Source organism: Psittacula echo (assembly GCF_963264785.1).
Source record: "Psittacula echo genome assembly, chromosome: 3".
Lineage (NCBI taxonomy): Eukaryota > Metazoa > Chordata > Aves > Psittaciformes > Psittacidae > Psittacula > Psittacula echo.
The window spans coordinates 33,232,309-33,253,394 of NC_137736.1; the positions used below are offsets into that span (position 1 = coordinate 33,232,309).

At 39.7% G+C, this 21,086-nt stretch overlaps 1 protein-coding gene across 1 annotated transcript in view; it reads left to right on the forward strand.

The window, feature by feature from the left end:
• The window catches only part of PCP4 (Purkinje cell protein 4), a gene marked incomplete at both ends in the record, with an annotated part of 54,877 nt that overhangs the window by 19,912 nt on the left and 13,879 nt on the right, over positions 1-21,086 (forward strand). The gene's annotated exons all lie outside the window — the stretch shown is intronic.

A 21,086-nucleotide genomic window follows, 5' to 3' on the forward strand; every position in this document is an offset into this window, starting at 1 on the left:
TAGACATTAGGTAGCAATGGCCTTGGGTTTTTTTTATCTTTTGAATGTGTTTGAAAAACTAGAGGGGCTTCAGTGGAGTTATTTTCTTTATATTTGTATGTTCAAGTCATCTACTAAAGTAGAGGCCAGATTCTAAGCGTGTGCTATAGTAAACCAAAGGACTCCGCAGAAGTCAGTGAAGATATGAATGAGGCTAAAACAAGATAATGTTAGGAACAAAGAACATCAAAAGACTAGATTAAGTCTTATTAGCAGTTGCTATAATGAATGTGGAAGGTGAACAAAAGTAAACTAATTACAATTAATTACTGAAAAGCAGGAAGAATGTAAGTCTCTTCTCTGAAAAGCCAAGCTTTTTCCAAGATGGGCGATTTGAGCAGTTATTTTGGCCTTTACACATTGGTCTGAATGGAATTTTGGGACTCTTTGAGGCAACATATCTTAAAACATTAAGAGGCTTCTTTATGCCTAGTTTTTCCTAATACAGAGAGGTGACTTTCCCATAAGGGCTGTTTGCATAACGTTACAGTAAATGAAGTCTGTAGATGTTGTTCCCAGTATGATAAAACACAAATTAGAGTGGAAAAAAGAAATAAATATTTTGGCTTGTTATAGTGTCTTGAATTAGTGTGAACAAATGTACCCTGACAGCAAAGTCATTTGCATTCTCAAGTTAACAGGAAAGGAAAGCAAGCAAAATTATGTCAGCCATTTGGGCAGCAGGGGAAGCATGTTTTTCTCTTTACTGTTTGAGCACATTATGAACTGGGCTCATTTGCCTTGAATTTCTTCCCAAATAAAAATATCCTGTTGTCAAGTTTAGTTTAGATTTACTGATCCTGCAGCATTCTTAATTCTTTTTTTTTCTCAATGGGAATTTTGTGTGAGAAAGGGCTGCATCATTAATTCAGAAATATATATGATCCTAGTTGTAGCATAGTTTTAGGTATAATATGAACAGGCAGATGTGCAGTTAATCTTAGACAAGTAGATACCAATTATTTTTTGTAATGAAATTATAACAACAAACCTGTCACCTATGTGTAATAGAGGAGCAGTAGGGAAGATGGAATAGTGTCCTCTGAGCTCCCCAATCCCTATGCTTGCATGAAAATAAAGCAGAATCAGAACTTTGAACCAGAGAATGAATTCTAAATCAAAGAAACAGAAATGTATAGTCTTTTTTTCTTTATTAGCCCTGTGCAGTTAGAACTCAAGCAGGAGTGATTTATTCCTCTGAAAACTGGGGTGTTCTGTAAACCTACATACACAATATAAATCCTGTTTCATGGTTGTTTTTTTGGTTTTGTTTTTTTTTTTTTTTTGCCAGAAGACTGCAACATGTCCATGCCTTAAGTTTTCCTTGTGGCTGTTATCAGCTGCCTCATTAGGTATTTGTTTCCCTGTCAAAAGGAAACTTTCCTTCTTGTTGAAATGGGGAGAGGAGGAAGAAACGAAAACCCTTTTCATCTTTTTTAAAAAAAAAACATGCTGTGAAAATGTTTGCAGAGGCAAGATAGTCTGGTTATTTTCCTTGTTCTTGATTAAAGGATAAAGAAAACCTGAAAAACAGCTGAACATCTTTGCTGTTAAGACTAATTTCAGAGGGTTTTTTATTCACACAGTGGAGATGCTGCTATGGGTCAAGTTTTGGTCGTTTGGGTTTTTTTTCTTTTTTTGGTTAGAAAATGAATTTTGAGCCTGTCTCTAGGCTAGTTCAAAAACCGGAGAAAATAGAACTAACCATGGCAGTCGGCATTCTCCCTCTTTGAAGACATGTACGGTGTTGCTGTCACTGCAAAGCATTTGGGGAATTTCAATCCCTGAAGATTCCTTTTATAGCAGTGATAGTTTTGGTAGACACTTATGAATGTGTGTTCTTGTTTGACCTTCATTGGATAGTAGCATGATGTCTTTAGTTGTGTTTAGTCCCTACTGCCACAGCAGTGATTTTTCTTAGCTGGCTTCCCTTCTAGTAGAGGATTTTATCACACACAAAATTCAGGCTCTGTCCCAATGCCTACTGTGTTGTTCTAGCACCCTTGCTCATTGGCTCAGGGGGATGAGCTGTGCAAAAGCATGAGCTTCAGAAAATGCAGTAGTATGAAGCAGTGATGTGCCACAGTGTAGGAGTTTGTGATCATAGGAGAAGAAAATCTCATACACAAGCTGTACTGGTTGTCATGTTGATGAATGGACTGTTGTACCTACATGGAACTTAATTCATCAACAGTTGTCTTTCCTCAGCTGCCTTCTTGAATAGATTTCCAGACTGCTAGGTGGTAAGGTGTAGGGGACAAAGATCCCTCTTCTCTTTCAGAGCACTGGTCATTAGCAGACAGGATTTCTCTCCAGTATATTTTGTACAATATATACCACCATACCTTCTTGGAGTTTATGCAGCAGCAAGCCTGGTAGTTCTTGAAGCTGTATCAGTATTATAAATACTGTATGCCAACAAAAACATTATTGGGACTAAATTACCTAAACTAGTTTTCTGGGGTGAAAGGACTAGTTTTAAAGAAACACAATCCTAATAATTAGCAGTAATACTGTGCATACAGAAACACCTATATAAAAACAACTTGTATGTAGGAGCCTTGTAACTGTAGCTGCCATGACCTCATTTGGTCTTGGAGACCCTCAGCCTACCTGAAAGCTGAGCCATGCTTATTTGTGTATGCCATAACAAACTTAACTTGTAAACTCTATTATATAATACTGTTCTCTGCTGTAGAAAATCCAAAGGGAAGACAGAAGAAATATCCCCATGCACATCCTCCTATATGAACCTGACTTTGTCTAATAGAGTCAGTGGGATAAGAAGCTGTAATTTCCTTTTTACTTATTTTTTTTATCTAGTCTATTGTGCTTGCAAATGCATCCTAAATGAAAACAGGATGTTCCTACCTTACTGTTCTTATTACCTTGGCAATGTCACAAGGTTCCTTTGTAGGTTAACACTTGTCACTTCTCATTCTGTTTCACATTACCCTGTGGTTCTTTTTCTATGTAATTTGCAAGCTGGTATCATACAATCTACTCTTTATAGACTAGCACAACTGGCGGGGAAATAATTGCACGAGAACCAATTATTTCTATCTTCAAATTTAGAATCGCTCTTTTCCTATTCATAGATCTCGCCCTTTCTTCTGAAAGTACGTAAGGCATGTGATTATTAATTGATATTTGTTAATAATTTTCTTGTAATAGCAGATTTATCATTTAGCAACATGAATATTTATAATACCAAAATACATGCTTTCATGTGATGAATTCTATAACTTCCTGGGTATGAGTGAAATGAAAATGAATAGGTTTGCATGAATTTACATATCATGGTGGATTAGGCATACACAATCACAGCAAGATGACCAATTGTACTGGAGGTGAAACAATTTTCAGTTTCTACTCAGTCATAAGCATTTGTCTTGCAGTGGTTTCTGCTTTGGGGTGGTCTAAAAACTATAAGTAAATGCTTTGCATTTCCTCCTGTCTGTACACAGATGCCTCTACATAAGGATAAAAGTAGAGTTAAATTCTTATCTTTACACCTAAAATGGAGTAACCTAAAGTCACTTAAATCAGAATGCTTTTTGAAAGCACCAACTGTAATGGTAAAGAACTGTAAAACAATCATGCATGGTAGAATAGAGATACCTCTCTAGTAAGCTTTCCCAGTAGAGGGATATGCATCTTGCAGTGTTATCAACAGTCCATTTACCCATCTCATCTACTCAAGGAATTTGTGAAATTCTGCACTCTGTGCACATTGCACTCAGGAATAAAGAATCTTGCTTGATCTGACAGTGAATGATCATCTTAATAGTTATTTATGTAGAGTGCTTAGCTTAATAGAGCTTTAATTCCTGGCAAGAGGCCAGCATCATTATTGTAAGATGGTCTAATATAAATATCTGTTTAAGAACTTGAAATTAATTTTCCGCTAATATTCTCCAAAGACTAGGTAAAAATATACTGGGTTTGGGAGCAGCCCAACAAATAAACTTGGGGAAAAAATTTTGGAAAGGGAGGGAACACATGCGGCCAACTTGTATAAATACTCAAAGGATCTCATGGAATATGGTTTGCTGTATCTGCCCAGGTCTAGAGGTCATTTTCCTTAGTTACAGGAAAGGCCAGTGACTGAGCTGTAGCAATGCAATGCTTCATGCGCTTTGTCTTTTGCCACACAAGCAATGTTTTGTGGTAAAGATAAAATAGTTCTTGCAAACAACTGCTGAATCAATATAAAACCAACAACAACAAAAATCCCAAACACAGAAAACTACCCCCAAAGCAAACACAAACCCCACCCTTTCAGACTGCTTCTCTCTGATACTGGACCCATATTGCACTAATCAGAAGTTAGAATGGGGAGTACTATAGGAAACTACTTAATACTAAGTTTTCCTGGGTAATAGACTGAGTGTTGGAAGGAAATTTACCTTGCCCTTTTGTTTCTTTTCATTATGGTGTTTGCTAAACTTCTCTTGTCCCTTGAAAGTGGTGTTTCACAGAATACAGTCTCCAAGTCAATAATGCAGTGTGTCTCTCCTCTTCTTCCAGTCTGTATCCAGAGCCAAATTGTGTCCTATCTCAAACAACGAATCTAGTACTAGTGGGGATTTAAGAGTGAGATGAGAATTATTTGCTTTACCTCATTCACTATCTCTTAAAATGGGAAGTCTGTCTCAGCAATGTTCCTAGATGTAGCCATCAAATAACACCTTCACAAAGCCTAAGTACAAAAGAGTTTGAACCTACAGCATAGTTTCCTAAGTTGCATTTGCTCATATATAGATAGCTTGGGCTCAGAAGAAGGTGTAAAGAAAAATCCTTTGTGAGCTCAACACCATGATCTGTAGTTGAATGTTTCAGATGAGAGATAGAAGAAAAATTCAAAGAAAAGAGTTCTAGACAAATGCCATCTTAAGGTATAGCTATACATGGCAAAAACAGTACATGCAACCTTATCTGCTGAGTTTTATTTCAGGCACTTTCTTGGGAACAGCAACGCTTAAACCCATAACCAACCCAAATATATCTCAGGCCGTCTCCTGGCCTGTATCCCTTTCGTGGCCCACACTGGCCTGTTTATCAGGGAGTCTGTTCATCTCTTCAGGCTGCAAACATGTCTCAGCAAAAGACAGATCTAGACTTTAATAACAAGGCTCTCTGACTGTTCACAGATCTTCCCTAGAGAGGATACTGAAAGGGAGAGAGAGGAGTTATACATGAACTTCATTTCTTCTCCTAGGTGAATTTCCATTTCTTGAGGCCAGAGGATAAGTATAAGTCCTCTCCAGAGGAATACTGTGTGCTTATTTATTTAGGGCAGTGATGACAATGAAGGATTGCTCGCAAAAATCTTCATATTAACAGCTTTTGATGTTTATCCAGCAACAAAAACTTCTAAAGCAATAATTTTTGCATGTTTGGGATAAACACTTTCTGTACTGAAACTTCACCTTCCCCCACGTGTCTGTACACATGCAGTAGCTATCTGGTTTCATGGGGAGGATCCTTTGGTAGAGTTTAAAGTAATGAATATACCTAATCTAAATTGAAGTCATAGTTGTAAGAGAGCAGATGCTGTTCTTATTTTTTGTTAGCTGACAAGTCTGGTTTGATACTGTGCATTACTGCTGCACTTCATCTGGTAATAAGAATTGTAAATATTTAGGCAGAAGCATATTTTCTGCAAAAAGAAAACCAAACCCCACAACCCAGCGTTGTATTAAAAGCTTAATCAATTAGCAGAGCCAGTAGTGCTCATGTAGTCTGGCTAATGTCCTGTCTTTGGAATTCCCCACAAGTTTTCATTTTGTGTATCATTTATAACTGCTTTCAACACTACCAAATAAGTCCATCTACTGACAGAGGGTATAGCATTATGCTCATGAAGGATGTCTGTGTATGCTGATATAATGTCTATTAATTAGCTTTTTCTCACATGTTGTTTTGCCTCTTGTTTTTTGGTTGTTTTCCTCCCTGAGTCTGCTCTGGAGAGGAAAAGAATGGTTTCCTATCTGATGAAAAAGTAGAAGAGCAAATTAGATGCTGAAGTCCCATAGGGTAAAAGCAAAGGAGGGCAGCACAACCATAGAATAATGATGTCAGCTTTTTTAATTCACTTTTTAAGGATGTAAATATGAAATTATTTCAAAATATATTTATCCCTTTTCCCTTAGAGGAAAAGGTACCAGAGCTAGCTGGCATCTTTGAGATGGAGAAGCCTTCACACTTACAAGTGAATCTGCCTAGGTACTTATATGGTCTTCACCACCATAGTAACTGAGTGTCTTCCAAGTATTTAAAAATAGAGATCACAATAACAATCTTTTCCCCAACTCATCTCCTTCCAGGTTGCTACAGGAATAACTTGATTAATTTATGCATCTTTGTTTTGCGCACAGTGCCTGCATGCAGCTTGGGAATCTTGTCTGCTGGCAAAAGCTTACTGTATTGTCAGGAAAACCAGGTTCAGTGAGAACAAAGAGGAGGAGTGAAATTGTCTGGAAGAATGGAGTCTGTAAAATTAAAGGTAGAAAGAACACTGCTGAAGTCTTGACACCTGAGCTTCTTCAGGATACCCACAAGGATCTTGATTTACTTTTGTCCTTGTTTTTTAATATATATATTTTTTCATTGATTGTGGCTTGTTTAATTTATTACCAGTCAGAGTAGGATAATGAGAAATAAAACCAAATCTTGAAAGCACCCTCCCTCATCTCCCTTCTTCCCCAGCTTAATTCTACTCCTGAATTTTCTACCTCCTTCTCACCAGTAGTGCAGGATGATGGGGAATGAGGGCTGTAGTCTGTTCATCACACACTGTCCCTGCTGTTCTTTCCTCCTCAAGGGGAGGACTCCCCATGCCTTCCCTTGCTCCAGTGTGGGGCCTCTCCCATGGGAGACAATCTTCCTCAAACTGCTCTAGCTTTGGGTCCCTTTCACAGGGTGCAGTCCTTTGGAAACTGACTGCTCCAGTGTGAGTTGGATCATAAGTCCTTCAGCAAACCTGCTCCAGCATGGGCCCCTCTCTCCATGGGGCCACAGGTCCTGCTAAGAGCCTGCTCCAGCACAGGCTTCCCATGGGATCACAGCCTTCCTGTGGCATCCCACTGCTCTGGTGTGGGGTCCTCCGTGGCCTGCAGGTGATACCTGCTTCACCATAGATCTCCATGGCTGCAGGCGAGCAATCTGCCTCATCATGGTTGTCCTCACAGGCTGTAGGGGAATCTTTCTTTGGCACCCGGAGCACCACCTTCTCCTTCTTCACTGACCTTGGTGTCTGCAGAGATTTTCTCTCTCACGTATTCTCGCTCCTCTCTCCAGATTCACTTGCTGTTTCACAGCTTCCCCCTGCCTCGCCCCTCTTCTTAAGTCTGTTATCCCAGAGGTGCTACCACTGTTGCTGCTGGGCTTAGTCTTGTCTTGGAGTTAGCTGGTATTTTCTCTATTGGATACAGGGGAAGCTTCTAGAAGCCACCTCTGTAGGCTCCTAGCTACCAGAAATTTACGATGCAATCCCAATACAGAGTCCTAATCTTTTTTGAGAAGCTGGTCTGTAACGATCAGGCTGGGTCACTAGGAAAAAATAAAAAGGTCAGTTGTAAATTAAGAAAATAATAATGAAGCTCTGGTGATACTGGTGTTTTTTTCCTTTCTGATGACTCATATCGATGCTGGTGTTCCTGTAAAGCGTTAATGAGGAAAGGCAGAACTGAAATTATGCCTTTGACAAGTGCCATCTTTTTTCTGGAAATCAGTCTAATTATCAGTGTGCTGCCTAACTACGCACTAGGGAGAATGAGACTTCTTTCCATGGCACGTAGCTGACACACACTGGCTCACTTCCACAAATGTGCACTCATTTGAAAATGTGCTGTCATCAATACTCAGGAAAAGAGGAACGTTTAGTTCTGCTTTGCTGCTGCTTGGAACCCAAATGAAAGACGCAGGTCAAGCCAGTCCCCAGATAATGCTAATAAACCCAATGTTACCTTTCAAATGAATCTGTCCCTACGTTTTCAAGGATGGTTTGGGTCTGTATCAGGAGTAGATTCAATGGCATATGTAAGCTAATGTAGTTACACTGGAAGTCCATGGAGCTGGACTGACTTGCACAAGTTGCAAATCTTTCTCTACATGTTTCTGGACACTAGCAATAGATGATTAAAAGGCTACAGGAGGTAGATGTAGCTCAGCAGCATGTTTTTTAATTTAGTAGAAATGAAAACTGAAAGCAGAGCACAATCAATGCACAACAGTGGTTACCAGGATTTACTGTTGTGGAAACATGACTTTTCTTTTTGACTGTACACACTATCTGCTTTACTTCATACAGTAGACTTCTGTTATTTTTCTTTTCCAGAACACTTGGTTTTGTAAATGAAATGAAAATACTTTTCCACTTAAAAGTTCCTTGTCTTTTACCAATTTGTTAAATGATTAATCATTTTTTTTCTGAAGTTAAAATTTTAATTTCTAGCGCACAGCTGTCTTAATGCACTTAGCTTGATGCTCCAAAATTAGCTTGTAATTTGATGTTATCAAGCTCCCTTGTGTAAGCAGGCACCAGAATTTAGAACAACGGGAGTGTTACAGACGTGATTAAAATTTGGTCCTTAGCCAAACTAGTGACCAGTTAGGGCTTCAAAAGGGAATTAGATGCTACAGCATGAACCAGCAGAACACCACACTTTCAGTCCTAGTGCTAAGAGCTTATTTCAGGACCTTATGTAAAGTGCCTAGGTTGGCTGTACAATGTAAGAAAAGGGTGTCTCAAGGTGGGACTTCATCTCATGTGTGTCTTGAATTCCTATGATGAACAGCAGCTATTAGGATTGATAATAGTAAACTCTGTCCCTGTCTATAGGTTAGGGGTAAAATTCTTCTTGCCTGGCTGTATCAGTGTACATCTTCGTGAGACACTTAAAGCTTTGCTTCTTGTCAACACAGAGAAATGTATTCTCTTGTGACATTATACTTATCAGAATGAGCCTCTTTGGAGAGCCTGGTGTTTATAGACCCTAATCTGATGTTGGCATAAAATGACTTCTGATTTGCTTGTCTCTATCAAGGCTGAGGAATTTGTGGGTAATACTAAAATAAAAGATATACAATATAAAAAAAGATATGCAGTATCAAACATATACAGAGTCTGTATATCTCTAGAATGAAGTGGATGTTCAACAGGATTTTTCAGAATGTAATTTTTGGACCTGGGCATTTAATTTCTCCTTAATCCAATCTCAAGCAACTCTATCCTTATTTAGATTGGTATGATCCTGGCCATCTCATGTCAGCTCTTCCAGTGATTTTTCTCTATGGAAATCTGAATGTGAAAATATCCAAATAGTTGTTGGCTTGAGGTCTTCATTAGCTAGGCTAATGGATGTGACAAAAGCATTTGTTTTGATCCAGCACACTTGGTATTGGTTCATTTTTTCCCCAGCCTACAGTGGGTTACAAATAGGAATCACTGAGAAAAATACATATTTTTCAAGGAGGAATTCTCAAGAAAAGTAGAAAGTTGGATAGCACCGGATATGGAAAAGGCTTTTCAAGAGTCACAGTGGAAATTAGGGCAGGGTGCTCTGGCAGCTCCTGGGCATTTTGTGGGTAGCCCAGAGACCCGAACTTGGCTCTCAGCCCTTCTCTAGGGTCTCACAGTAACATTATTTAATTGCGGTTGATGAATGAGTAACTGTATTCTGAGTATCTCATCTTTCATTCTAATTTATACCTAAAACCCCCTGAGACTGCTGTTGACTCGGGGTGGGGAAAGCATTAATTATATGTTAGTTTTTAGTGAAACATGGGCACTCCACAGTGACCAATCTTCTAGCTCCTCTAGGAGCTGCCAACAAAATATGGATATGTACAAATTCATTCATTAGCACAAACAAATTAAAATCCAGGCTAATAGCCAGGAAAAATAATGCATTATTGCAGGATGCTGGGATTCATTATGTGTGTACTAATCTAACAGTAACTATCCTTAATCCACCGTTTCTAATCTAAGTTACAGATCTCATACTGATAGGTAGACAGCTAAGAGTTGGCCCTTGGATTGCTAATGGCATTTTCACTCTATGTCGCTTCTACTTGCATAGGTTCCCCAGAAGTTCTATTTTTCTGAGAATGTGTTGCAACGACTCTTTCAAACACAATGTGTAGGACAGAGTACCTCACCTGGATATCTTTAGTTTCACTGCACAGTGGTGGTGCATTAACTTCCAGTGCATTGTGACTTGAGCATTCTGTAGTTTGAAGCTTAGATTAGCCTTCATCAGTTTTTTCTTTTCCTTTTGTAGGTTTTTTTAAGGGCTTGTTCTCTTCATTCTGCCTGCTTTATATAGGCACTGTTTTCTCTAGTCAAACCATGCTGCGCCGTTGTATGTAAATGTTTTTTACTAATATATTTCTATTTCAGTGTTCATAAAGTAATTTTATTAACATTAGAATTGGTAGCACCTTAAGAATGTGGGTCTGAGGTCCCTTTAGACACTGCAGAGAGCTTCTGAGAGGAAGCAAGAATTAGCTGTGGAGCAAGTTCTTATCTGGATTCTCTGATTTGGGGCAAATTTGGTACAGCTAAACAGAAGGGTAGGAGGGAAGAGATTAATAAAGCTTGAAGATATGTTTATTCTTCTGGCCTTAGACTGATTTCACTGAGTTGAATGGGGGTTACAAGGTGTGGTACCTTTCAGAAAATACATTGATGCACATGTAACACCAGACCTCGGTTACATTTGGGCCCCATCTTGGGGTATGATGGGAGTGCATTTACCCTCATCCTGGCTTATACAAATGGCTATTCATCAGCACAGGCTGGAATCAGATACTCCCCTTCTTTTTACCTCAAATACCCAGGGGTCAGAACTCACATAGGTAAGGATGTCTAGACAGAGCTGAGGCAGCTGGATTCAAGGCTGTTTGGCATCCTGAAGCAGCTACCTCTTGGTCTAGCAGCGAGCAGACTAATTACTAGCAAACAGTGCAAAGCACAGCTGTATTATCTCATCTAATGATTTTGTTCATAAAGCAGACAGCTGTATTTTTCACTAGGAAAAATTTCTCAGTGGCCTTTACAATCAATCTATTCATAACTAAACTCTCTGTATCTCTGGTGAGGTCTGCCTCTGGGAGGCAAAGACACATTGTATCACCTAGCAGAAGCTGGGAAAAAATCATTCTGGGTTTCTTTCAGCCACGAACGTAAGAAACAAATGTAAGATATAAGGTTTTGGACCTTTTTGTCAATGGCTGATAGATGCTGTCAGCAGAGGGCACAGGCTTTGCCGATCATTCATGACTCACTATTCAGTTCACCAGCACCACTTTGTCTCATCTCAGACAAACTTAAGATTTCAGTTTAAGTTCCTTTTTCTGTAAACTCAAGAGCTCTGTTTTCTCTGAACTCGAGAGCTCAGGCTCTGTTAGATTCCAGTAGAAAGAAATCTGGATATTAAGGATCCATATATTGTATATGGATCTATATATGAATACTGTATACGCTTAGCACACTGATGAATAGGCCCAGTTAATGTGCCAGGTGCAAGACTTGGAGTTGTTCTGCCCATGTTCAGGAGGTTTGATGGACTTAGTCTGCACTGACTGTTGTATCTCTTTGAAACTGTGACCCTATGCCAGAGAAAAGTGTCCCAACTGTTGTTTAAGTATTTATGTTTTTTAAATGAGGGACCATATAAATAAAAACCAGAAGACTGAGTCATGAGATGGAGCAGATCTCTCAGCTAAAAGCGATTCCATTATGGAAGAACATCAAAAAGAAACTTTAATTTTTAGCTATTACCTCCATTCCACCCATGCCACAGGCAGACCTTGTGAAGAATGCACTCTAGAGACTATTCTCAGATGCAGCAGAATTAGTGTAGATTTTTGGTCTTTATTCATCATAAGAATATTACTGTTGCTAACATTAGCATTTTCTTTATTATGTGGTGGACTGGTTGAGGTCCAGAATGATTTGGAATTAGAATACTTACATTTTTCCTTTTCTTAGTTCTTTCTTCTTGCAGGAGAAGATGCTGCACACACACACAAAATTGGTGAAGAAAGCTCCATCAAGGTATACCAGTGCTTGTTTGTAGTTTCTCCCCCGTTTATCTGTGGGAGCTTGTAACTCTTACTCCATTTTGTTCTAAGTTTCAGGTTTTAATGAACCTAAATGTAAGCACATCCACAGCTGCCATTGTTTTTGAAGATGCAAAGATCCTCAGGAAGTTATTGTCTTCCTCTGCAAAGTATAAATAAATCCAAATTTACTTGAAACTTGGCATGGAAAGGTTTTACGACTGCCATAAATCAGAGCCTTGTTTCAAGCTTCATGCAACTCTTAGGGTATCACAATAATTTTCTATGCCTGTAAGTAGTTTTCTCCAGGATTATGTAGTACCACAAAGCATATTTAGGGATACATCTCTTGATTGAACTTGCAGAATAGAAACTAGCATCTAATTAACCTAAGCTAAAATAGAGAGCAGCTGCTTCTATTCTGCTGTTTGTTTGTGAGTTTTTGTGCCTAGCAGCAAAAGGCTGAGTACAACTTCCACTTTTGTTCATCACAGCTTAACATTTCAGTATAATTGCTGAAATAGTGAGTGATCCAGCTTAAAACTGCTGGCCTTTTCTTCCAGTGTCAGGGATACCTTTTGTTGCTGTAAGCGATGCTGTCTAGATGTGACAAAACACTTTACAAGCTTGACCAAGCGTGCCACAAAAGAAAACAAAAAGCAATGTTAATTTTCAGTTCAGGCAGGTCCAAAAAAGATGTTCCATCCCCCCAGCGGTTTCTTTCAGGAGAAAGTCTGATTGATTTGGTAAAAAAAAATATGTTCTGGTTGTTGCTAGTCAGAAGAGGTTGCACAGATTGAGGTAAACAGCAGAAAACAGAGACTCAGATCCTCAGGTGGTGCAAATTGCCATAGGTATTTTGCCAGTGATTTCTGCTGGTTTATTCAAGGCTGAAGAAGCTTTTAATGAGTCATTGTATAGGGAAGCAGTTTTTTGCCAGTGAGACCCCTTGCTCTCACAGGCAGCAAGTGAGTGTGCCCATGAGAGTGGGCTGAAGCACATGATGCAGTGGAGTGCTCTGTAGTGATTTGAAGCTACTGGTCCTCTCTGCCAGGCAGGTCAGGCTGCTACCATGGGTCAGGTTTGTTATTCCTTACTTTCTTCCAATCTTCATAAAACCTGAAGTTTTCCTTTCATTTTTCCACAAGCAGTTTCTTTTCTGACTTGCTTTCTTACTGTCTCCTGCATGCTGTGTTTCTGTCTCACTTCTCATTCTTTCTCCTCCCTCAGAGAATTTCATGTCTCTTCAGCACAGCTAAGTCAAGTGCTACTTCTCCCTCTAACTGCCTGATTTTGTGTCCTCTTATTTTCCCAGGCAAAGTTCCAGTCTAGGATTTTAGTAAAGAATATACATTCACCAAAAGGAGGTTACTGATTAATGCTCTGATTTGTAGTCAAGGTTGACACTCACCTGAAGTCTCTCATTTCTCTCCAGTTTCACAAAACATTTACTGTTTCCCAGACTAGATTAAAGCAAAGGCCAGGTGAGTAGGCAGCAAATAAAAATCTGGAGGAAAAGCACCACATCTAAGAAACAGACAAAGCAATCTTTAAAATAGCGTGATTGGAAACAAGTAGGCTTAATTGTTCCCTCTGCCTTATTAGCTTGGGACAGAAGGAAGGAGTAAATATTGTATTTCCTAAGTAAAAGAGAAGAAAAAATATTTAATTGGTTCTGTTTACATTCAGGTCTAAAATTTGAGCAGTGGAGAAAATGAGGTGGATTTTAGTGCAGCAGGGACTAGTTCTGAGGGGTGCTGTATACTGCCCATTCTGCATATACCAACACTTGTGGTGTCAGTTAGGGGTTTCAATCCTAACTTAAATCCTTCATTGCACTGACCCAACTTGTGTTTCCTGATGCAGAGGAAAAACATTAAATTTCTAGTCCTCCTTTTAAGATGCTAACCCTGAAAGCTCATGTGGCTTTTAATCCTCAGTAATAGGGGAAGGAAAAATTAATCTGTCTCGATTAGAAAACATGGGCTGGAAAAATCATCTGAAGTTGGTCAACCATGTGTGTCATCTAAGATGCTGCTTCTCATCAGCTTTATTGACAATCCGACATCTCTATAAATGCAAACAGAACTTAAGTTCCTGTCAAAGCTTAAGTTCACACAGGGGAAAATATTTCCTAGAGAAGTTTTAAATGATTAGCAGGATTAAGTGCTAGAGAAATGCTCAAACACAGAATGTGTAAGGGAGAGTTTTGGTTAATTTTTGTCCTCCATAGAATCATAGAATAGTTAGGGTTGGAAAGGACCTTATGATCACCTAGTTCCAACCCCCCTGCCATGGGCAGGGACACCTCACACTAAACCATGCCATCCAAGGCCTCATCCAACCTGGCCTTGAACACCACCAAGGATGGAGCACTCACAACCTCCCTGGGCAACCCATTCCAGTGCCTCACCACCCTCACAGTAAAGAATTTCTCCCTTAAATCCAATCTAAACTTCCCCTGTTTAAGTTTTAACCCATTACCCCTTGTCCTGTCACTACAGTCCCTCATGAAGAGTCCCTCCCCAGCATCCTTGTAGGCCCCCTTCAGATACTGGAAGGCTGCTATGAGGTCTCCACGCAGCCTTCTCTTCTGCAGGCTGAACAGCCCCAACTTTCTCAGCCTGTCTTCATATGGGAGGTGCTCCAGTCCCCTGATCATCCTCGTGGCCCTCCTCTGGACTTGTTCCAACAGTTCCATGTCCTTTTCATGTTGAGGACACCAGAACTGCACACAATACTCCAAGTGAGGTCTCACGAGAGCAGAGCAGAGGAGCAGGATCACCTCCTTCGACCTGCTGGTCATGCTCCTTTTGATGCAGCCCAGGATACGGTTGGCTTTCTGGGCTGCGAGCGCACACTGCCAGCTCATGTTCATTTTCTCATCGACCAACACCCCCAAGTCCTTCTCCGCAGGGCTGCTCTGAATACATGATAGCATGTATGCTCCATGTTATCATTATAAATGACTCAATTATTTATTAATTTTTTTCTGAATTTAAAGTTCAAGAAATCATTGGCAAATCTCAAAACAACAGCAAAGGAATAGTCACAGTATGGTTTGGATCCCTTTTAAAGATTTTCGAGCTATCCATAACTTTTATTTCATTTAGTTTATATTCTTTTACATATATTATATAAACTTATTTATTACTATCTGGACTGGTGGCAAGGCCAATTAACAGAGCTGCTGAACTCCGCTGGTAAAAGCTCCCTTTTAGGTTGTACACAGGCTTGCCAAAATCCAATTGCTTAGGCTCAAATTTGTCATGTTGATTGCTTGCCTCAAGCAGAATTATTTTGGAAGGGTTCAGCAAAGTCATTCCAATATGAGGCTAGAACAAAATACTACCATGTCTAGCAATTAAAAATAATTTCTGGTGGCCTTGGTTTTGACTGTTTTGAGCCTTTGTCATTTTCAACAGAAACGTAAGATTTGCCATCTGGAATTTGACTTTTCTATCTTCAAAATTGGCCAAGTTATAAGTGTTTAGAAAGACAAGTCTTACGTTTGCATGCGTTCAGTGTAGCAGTTAATTATTTTTTTTAGTAAAACCTCAACATCACTGAGCCAAATGGTAAGCACTCAAACAACTAAACCAACACTGTCTTTGCAAGACTTAAGGAAATTATAGTTTTCATTAATTGATGTTACATGCTTCTGTAATCTATGCTTTTGGATGGGAACTGAAACTAAGAGCATGGTAGTGCCCTTTCTGTGTTCCTAGAACATCTCAATTATAGGAGGAAATGTGCCTCCTTTCTCAGAACCAGATGGTGACAGAAACTGGAGCAGGGAGGTCAAAGGATGGAATGGCAAAGCAGTTCAGTAATTCTCATCAGGAAACTAGGTGCCCAGAGTATTAGGGAGGGCTTGATACGTTTGAATGGGAACTGGGACTGGGAGCATGAACTGGGATGTGAGAATTGGAGAAGGCAGCTAGTTTGTTCAAGGGCTGGGGTGGAATTCTGAAGCTAGGGGATGCCCTCATACAGTTTTGAGGACTAGAGCTAGCCAAATAAAGAAATAGAATCGTTAAGGTCTACCAGGAACCATGATGAGGATCTAGGCTGGGGAAGAGATGATGCTAGCCCAGAGTTCATACAGATGAAGTGGAACAGAAATAGTCACCGTATCTGAAGTGAGCAATCAAGTTCCCTTGCCTGCAAGTCCATACCTTTCATTGTTTCATTGTTTCTTTCCTGTCAGCCATATGAAACCCACCAACCAAATATGCAACTCATACCATTTTTCTGCTGATTCAAGTAGAGGACACCAGCCTACTACCACTATCAGTTACTTCATTAAAACATGATGTCTATGTGGTGGATCTAACAGTTCCAAGCAGTCGTGCTGAGAACCCATGTGGGTATCCATATGTTTCAGCAGAATGTAATTTTTTTCTTTAAATCAAGGAAACACAGCATGCTCCTAAGACTATGAAAGTTGCACTGTCAAGAATTTGAAACAGGATTTTCTGGAATTAAAGTAATCTATGCAAAATTAACTGAATTGATTGCATGACGGTATCAATGCAATCAGTTGATGACGAACAATTGATTGCATTGATGAAATCAATGAAATCAATGAAATGACGAACACTGTAAGTTTGTCATGTACTAACTTTTTCACGTTCGACTTGGCAACCTTAATATTTTTTTAGGCTAGTTTATGTGTGGATATTTTTTTATTGTGTTTTATGTGTTAATATTTTTTTTAAGCTAGTTTATGTGTGAAATAAACATACAACTGAAGCAGGAGGGACACATTTACTCCCTGGCCTGAGTTGGATTTTCATGTCAATTAGACTATCTGGCACTGGGTTTAATAACTCCCTAATTGCAATTGCAACACTTAGCTGAATCAATGCCTATCCTTCCTGATAAAATTGTTTTTAAATAGCCATTGTTAAAAAGCACCAGGTGAAAACTTGGTGAGGTGAAAACAAACTTAGAGTTAATAGGAACCCTTCTTTTCTTCCAGACAACCTCACATTAATAAAGCTTATTTGTTGGGTTTTTTGTTTTAAAGTGTTTTTACATTTTTTTGCATTTAAACCATTTCATATTTAAAACCAAACCACTCACAGCATCTTTGAGTTTCGGGGAAATATTGTAAATTTGCAAGGATACAAAACATTTACCATCAATTTGTAGCAAAGGATTTGTTTTAGAATCTTGCTGAGCTTTACTGGGCTAGCACTTCCTGATTCATTGCCTGGAAGCTGTGTGATGGGGTTTTTTTGTAATTGTTCTTGAAATGAAGGATCAACATCCACTCCTAATTTTTTAATTAAAAACCCAAACCAAGCAAAAAACTAGTGGACAAATGAATGAACATGTCAAAATCCCTGCACAGCTTTATGCCATTTCTGTTTCACTGCAAGTCTTTTAACCACAAGGCAGAGATCTATGGGGAGACAAAACCAGTCACAGACATCCAGGGCAACGTGTTGCATATGGATCACCACTGCTTTCCTGCTCTCTTATTTCTCTGTCTTGAGGCCATGTATATCGCAAAGGTGAATGGAGCTGCACTAAGAATGCTTCAGTGGGGGTGGTCATGCATGGGATTACTAAGCCAAGGAGGTGATGCTGGATCAGGATGGGGGGTGAGAAAAAGGAAGACAGTCTCTTACAGAGAAGGAGGAGGCCAGGAATGCTCAAGGTGGCAAAAGTAGTTCGTTACAGCTCTGAGGGCTGGAAGGCAGCTTGAGTGGTGGGCTGGTACAATATTTCATAGCCACCGCTTCCATTGGCAGCTCAGAAATGCACCGCACTTCAAGCATGAGCAACCTTTCTTTGTGTCCTCAGTGTACTACTGTGTGGGTCTGTTAAGTGCACCATCTGTCAGGGTAATGAGACCATTTTCCCTTCCCTGCTCCTTAACCTCCTAATAAAAAGCTAGGAATATGGGCCTGCTTTTTCCTCCTTTCACTAGGACTTTTTTTGAAAACCATGCTTGTTTTTGTCAACATCAAAAAAACCAAACAAAAAAGATGTGTAGGTGTGATTAATCAATACATACGAAAAGGTGGATGCTCCTTCTCCTTGCTGCACACTTGAGAATAAACCCAATACAGCCCAGCCTTAATGATCTACACTTTAATCAGATGCTTGTCAGAACATATAACTGCATTCTTATGGGAGAACAGCATCTCCATCATTTATGTGAAATAACATCAAGTTCAAAGGAGGATGTTGCTGAGTCAGTGCCTGGAACCTAGAAGATTTGGAATTTTATTTTTCTATGAGATGGTGAAAAGGAAAAAAAACAGTAGAAGCAGGATTTGAAGTACTGTCTAGTGCCTTTGGTGCCTGACCTTGCTCATTAATCTCTGCTACTTTGAAAAGACTTGGAAAATTACATTAACCTACACCATCAGTCCTCACTCAATAAATACAGACACTGAAGTCAGGGACAAGAAATCCCACAGAGCCTTGGTATTGACTTGCTAGAATTCCAGGCTTTAGCTTCAAAGTACAGTAACTGTCTATAAGCAATGAACAAACTGCTGAGAAGGACATTTTGCCCTTCTGGATTCATTCCCCACTCTTTTAAAGAGAATCTCTTCATTGCCATTTTTTACTCTCTTATGCTAAACAGTAAATTGTCCTATGTGCCAATAAGGTCCTTCTTATTACTCCATGAGAGGAAATTTGTGGAAGAGCAAAGCTGTATTCATGTGCTGTCTCAGAGCCAATACTCATATTAATCTTAGCTTCAGTTTCTACAGTAGGAGAGGGGAAAGAAAAAAAAGAAGACAGAGATGGATGGGGGAGGGTGTTGTATTTCTTCCATTAACAAATGATGAAGCAGTAACTTGTGTGCTTTGGCATTTAAAGAACACGTGTGTACACTTGCCCTGCAATATCAGAATTTTCTATTGAATGCACATCAACCAAGATTTCAGTGCAGAAGCCATGTCTCCTCCTTATCCACAGGTCCTGCACAGGACCCAGGAAGGAAGAAGAGGGGACTCATGTTGGGGAACTGTACTAGGAGAAAAAAAATATGTTTTTCTGTGCAGCTCGTGCGGACTCTAATCTCATGTCAATTATTCTTGCTTTGGATTAGCAGTGAGAAGCACGGCTAGCAATACCTTTTAAAAGGTGCTTGTCTTGTCCAGCACAGGCAGTACATCTGACTCACCCATTTTATTTCTTCTCCTTCATGTAGTCTCAGTCCTACCATCAAGTAATGGCTGCCTTTGACACATGCTAGGTACAACAAGGTTCTTTTGAGCATCTCCACTCTTCAGCAGAATGGCAGCAGCCATTACCTGGCTCCTTATAGCTAAATAGCAGAGCAGAGACTTGGTGTTTACAGTAGTTGACAAATTCAGTTATAGTTTTCTCAGCAACTGTCATTTGGCTGCTGGTTCATATATTGATACTGGTTTCTGTGGTGTTAACTGTAATCTCTTATTAGGGAAATATAAGAAATATTACTGATGTACACTTAAAAAAAAAAATAGGCTTTTGAGCATGAAATAGTCTCTCCATAGCATGCAGACACACATGCATGCACAAAAATTCACTATCCTTGAAATAAATTGAAAAGATGGTAAGAGGTGCTGATACAGGTTTTTTGTCTGTTCAACCATATATCTATAAAAAGAGAAATGTATGCAGACTGTTCAGTCAGCTCCTGAGGGAGCATGAGAGGATCCAGGTCAGCTGCACAACTGGCAGCTTCACTGCCAATCTCAGCAGAGGGAGCGGATGTTTGTTTTGACCCTCTGTTGAAGGTGTTCTCTCCTTGCTAGCAATGGGATGGAAGCACACAGATAGAATAGTGTAAGAGGGTATGTCTCTATTTTATTTTCTTCCTTCCTGAAGCAAATAAGATATTCTAGCTGCTACCATGTCAATAGAGTACCTTTCATAAGGGCTAAATAATTTATTTGATGAAAAAGAATTTAACATGAAATAGCAGGTGTGTTCATATGAAATTCTACAATGTGTACGTTAGGCACCACTCAGGCTCAGGGAATGTTATTCGTTTGGATACGTATCAATATCATTGACAGTGGGATAGAATACACCCTCAGCAAGTCTGCGGACACCAAGCTTTGTGGTGTGGTTGACATGCTGGAGGGAATAGATACCATCCAGACAGGCTTTGACAGATGCCTTGAGAGATGGGCCAGTACAAACCTCATGAAGTTCAACAAGGCGAAGTGCGAGGTCCTGCACATGGGTCAAGGCAATCCCAAGCACAGATACATGGTGAACGCCCCATCCCTGGAAGTTTCCAAGGCCAGGTTGGATGGGAGTGGAAGGTGTCACTGCCCATGGCAGAGGGTTGGAACTAGATAAGTTTTAAGGTCCCTTCCAACACAAACCATTCTATGATTCTGTGATCGATGTCTGAAGTAGTCACCCTGAGCTCCCTTTATAGCTAATAGAGAACTAGCTTTTATATGAAGGGTATTCTAGGGTGAAATTCATGCTATTCTAAAATGTCTGCCTAAAGTAGCTCAGATAAATTGCATCTCCTCAGAGTGTCTATTTTTCTCCATTGATTTCTTTCTAAAGCGAGTTGCTGATGAGCTCTGATGCAAACACATGCTAGTAGTTTTCTTTTTGCTGTTGGACTTGATGATCTTAAAGATCTTTTTCAACCTAAGTGATTCTATGATTCTGCGATTCTCAGGTTAAATGAATTTTTCTCAGGAATTGTTTTTTTGTCTAGAATCCAGTTTTTAAATGTTCAGCTTAATGAGCATCTGCGCAACATGTAACATGGCTTTCCAAGTGGCTGTTGGGCAAGAGAGCCGGGAATATACTGACACCCTCAAGCACATTATTCCTTCTCATCCTCTTTCAGAGCCATATTGCCACAGGATCTTCATTTATCTCCTCCTTTACTGCTATTTCAGTGCTAACACGCATTCTCCTGAGGTGCTCTTCTCTTCCTGAGAAAGTCAGGCAAACCAGCCTGCAGGGGAAATAAGTGTATCATGTGGCTTTTT